Here is a 3,725-nt window from a genome sequence, read left to right as displayed (position 1 = left end):
TGAGTGGATTGCCTGAGCCCGCGGGTCCGAGACCCGCCTGGGCAACTTGGTGAGACCTCATCTCTACAATAAATCAAAATGAGCCGGGCATGGTAGCGCGCGCCTGTAGTTCCGGCTACTTGGAAGGCTGAGGCGGAAGGATCGCCGGAGCCCAGCAGGTCAAGGCTGCGGTGGCCGGGAGCGGCCACTGCACTCCAGTCTGGGCGACAGAGTGAGACTCCAACTCAAAAAATTAAAAAAAAAATCCCAGCCTTGCAGAATAGCCCAAAAGTGTTATAAATGTGCACATAATTTGTCCTAGCCCTTTTCTTTGTAAGAAGTTCACAGATAAAGCAGATTAGAAATACAATCGGGACACGGGGTCAAGATGGTGATTCCAGGCAAGCAGAATATTGTTCTGAGAAGCCACAGACAAGGGTAGGCATATAGGAAATCGGAAATACGTTGCTGCAAAAGAGACAAATATTGTACGTCCTTGTAAGTTTTACCTTTGAGGTGTAATCCTTCTTTTGATGCGGTTTCCCGGGATCTCTGCATCTAAAGGACCAAAACGTATGGGCTTATTTTGCCAAAGAAAACACAGCAGTTACATCCTATTTTGCAAAAACCATCAGTATGTGGGAATGATTCTGATGATGATAATGATGAGTAGGATAAGAGCTTTACAGAAGTAGCTGGGAGAACTCAGATTATGAAGAAGAATGAGACCTCTGTGAGTGAAAGTCTCCAGAGGGAAGCTGCTAAGAAGCAGGCCATGAAACAGACCAAATTGGAAATTCAGAAGGCCCTGAAGATTTCACTGTGTATGAGTATGACAGTGTTAATGATGAAATGCAGGGGAAAAAAAGAAGGAAAGTAATCTCAAATTGCCTCTGGGGAAAGAACAAAAGCCCAAGTATATTCACAACTTATTAAAAGCAGTTGAAGCCAGGCTCAGTGGCTCAGCCTGTAATCCCGCGCCTTTGGGAGGCTGAGGTGAGTGGATTGCCTGAGCCCACTGGTTCGAGACTCACCTGGGCAACTTGGCGAGACCTCATCTCTACAGTAAATCAAAAAATTAGCTGGACCTGGTAGCGCGCGCCTATAGTTCCAGCTACTCGGAAGGCTGAGTGGAAGGATCGCCGGAGCCCAGCAGGTCCGAGGCTGCGGTGGCCGGGAGCAGCCACTGCACTCCAGTCTGGGCAACAGAGTGAGACTCCAACTCAAAAAAAAAAAAAAAAAAAAGCAGTTGAGATCAGGAAAAAGGAGCAAGAAAAAGCATAGAAAAGAAAATACAGACCAAAAGATAAATGGAAAAGGGAGAATTTGATGATAAAGAGACATTTATGACATCTGCTTACAAGAAAAAACTACTACAAGAAAGAGCTGAAGAAGAGAAAAGAGAAAAGAGGGCTGCTACTCTTGAATCACGTTTGGATGTAACCAAGCAGAAAGATCTCAATGGATTTTATAGGCATCTACTAAATCATGCAGTTGGTGAAGAGGAAATACCTAAAAGCAACTTTCAGGAAGCCAGGTCTGGGATAAAGTTTGCCCCAATGAAGTAAGTTGAGAAAACAAAATACCACTGGAGAAATGCAATCTCTAGACTGGTGTGAAAATAGAGGAAAACCCAGATGCGGACAATGACTTTGATGCTAAGAGCAGCAAGGATGATGAAATGGAAGAAACTAAAGTGAACTGCAGAAGAGAAAACGTCAGAGAGACCTCAGGAAATGACCCCAAGCATCACAGGAATCAAAGTCATTCACCGTCATCTAGTGAAGAAAGAGGATATGGTGCCAGACACCACATAAAATGTCCCAAAGCTCAAGGACATGAGAAAAGGGAAGACCAACACCAGGAGAGGCAATTGAGAGACCAGGAGAAGTCAGGCTTGGTGGCTCAGCCTGTAATCCCGCGCCTTTGGGAGGCTGAGGTGAGTGGATTGCCTGAGCCCGCGGGTTCAAGACTCACCTGGGCAGCGAGACCTCATCTCTACAATAAATCAAAAAATCAGCCGGGCGTGGTAGCGCATGCCTGTAATTCCAGCTACTTGGAAGGCGGAGGCGGAAGGATCGCCGGAGCCCAGCAGGTCGAGGCTGTGGTTGCCAGGAGCGGCCACTGCACTCCAGTCTGGGCGACAGAGTGAGACTCCAACTCAAAAAAAAAAGAGAGACCAGGAGAATCATTACACTGAAAGGATTCTCATAGGCATAGAGAGGCCAGTGATAGAGATTCCCACTGGAAGAGGTATGAACAAGAAGATAAACTGAGGGCAAAGGACCAAAGAGAAAAAAATGACAGAGAATGGAAAAGGGAGAAAAACAGGGAGAAATATTGCCCAAGAGAATAAGAAAGAGAGAGACAATGAAATGATTATAACTGACACAGTGAGAAAGGAGGGAAGGAAGAGAAAAAGAGAAGGAAGAACATATGAAAGTAAGGAACAAAGATAGGAAAATAATGATAAATACAGAGATAGGGAAAAATGAGAACGAAATGTTCAATCTTCAGAAAGAAATTGAGATAGGAAATCAGCCCAAATTCTAGAGCAAAGGATAAATTTCTGAACCAAGAATGATTCAGCAAAATGAGAAACATGGAAAAGGACAAATAAAGAAAACAAGAGAAGCCCTGTAGTTCTGAAACATCACTGGGACCAAAACACAGACTCACAGAGGAAAGGCAAGAGAAGGTTAAAGAACAAGGGAGATCACCTGAGGCAGTGAACGCGTTTGTAAAGCCAAACAGCAAAGAAACTCGAATATCAGCTAGAGACAGGTATTTGGCCAGACTCAGGTTAATGTAAAGACTTATATAGAGAAAGAAGATGATTGATGGCTGCCCCAATAAAAAGAACTATGGAAGCACAGAAAATTGTAACTTCTGAAACCTGCTGTGTGAAACCACAAGAAAGTGTGTTAATGTGACTGAGATAGTATTTTTAAATATATTGTCAAAATTTTAGGTTTAAATCAAAAGTCAGTCCTTATATCTTGAATATTAGGTTGAATTTATTTATAACATGTACTTATTGATACCACATTTTTTGTTGGCTTCAAGAACCATAAGAGTGTGCTAAGTTCCTGTAGACACTTAAAGGGGAAAATTAGCTCCACTGCAACCTTTAAAAAACAATTTAGTCTGGGCTCAGTGGGTTAGCCTGTAATCCCAGCACTTTGGGAGGCCGAGACAAGTGGATTCCTTGAGCCTAAGGGTTCGAGACCAGCCTGGGCAACTTGGCGAGACCTCGTCTCTACAACAAATAAAAAATTAGCCTGGCGCGGTAGCGCACATTTGTTTTGGCTACTTGGAAGGCTGAGGCGGAAGGATCACCAGAGCCCAACAGGTTGACGCTGGGGTAGCCGTGAATGTGCCACTGCATTTCAGCCTGAGCGATGGAGTAAGGCTCCAACTCAAATAATAAAAACAATAATAATAATAATAATTTAAACAATTATTTTAATAATTTTTTTGCAGGAGCTGTTTGTTTTTTAAATATTGTATTTCAGACAAAATATGTGAATTCAAACAATAAAATAGAGACTATTGTTATACTTTATGTTCCAAAATTTGTATTAAAATATAAAATGTGGATTATATATCTTATCTAAATAACTTAAAGCATAGCTGGCTTAAATGAAAATAAAAATAGTGATATACTTGTACATTAAAAATAAGAGAGCCGGGCTTGGTGGCTCAGCCTGTAATCCGCGCCTTTGGGAGGCTGAGGTGAGTGGATT

The 3,725-nt window shown here is 42.7% G+C and overlaps 1 pseudogene; it reads left to right on the top strand.

The window, feature by feature from the left end:
• The first annotated feature begins 367 nt into the window (after positions 1-367).
• On the top strand, positions 368-2,820 carry LOC103272942 (annotated as a pseudogene).
• The last annotated feature ends 905 nt before the right edge of the window (positions 2,821-3,725 follow it).

The sequence above is a fragment of the Carlito syrichta genome, unplaced genomic scaffold, assembly GCF_000164805.1.
Source record: "Carlito syrichta isolate Samal-C Ts95f unplaced genomic scaffold, Tarsius_syrichta-2.0.1 Scaffold313382, whole genome shotgun sequence".
Classification (NCBI taxonomy): Eukaryota; Metazoa; Chordata; class Mammalia; order Primates; family Tarsiidae; genus Carlito; species Carlito syrichta.
Note: the sequence above shows the minus strand (reverse complement) of the source record. Positions and strands in the feature narration are given on the sequence as shown.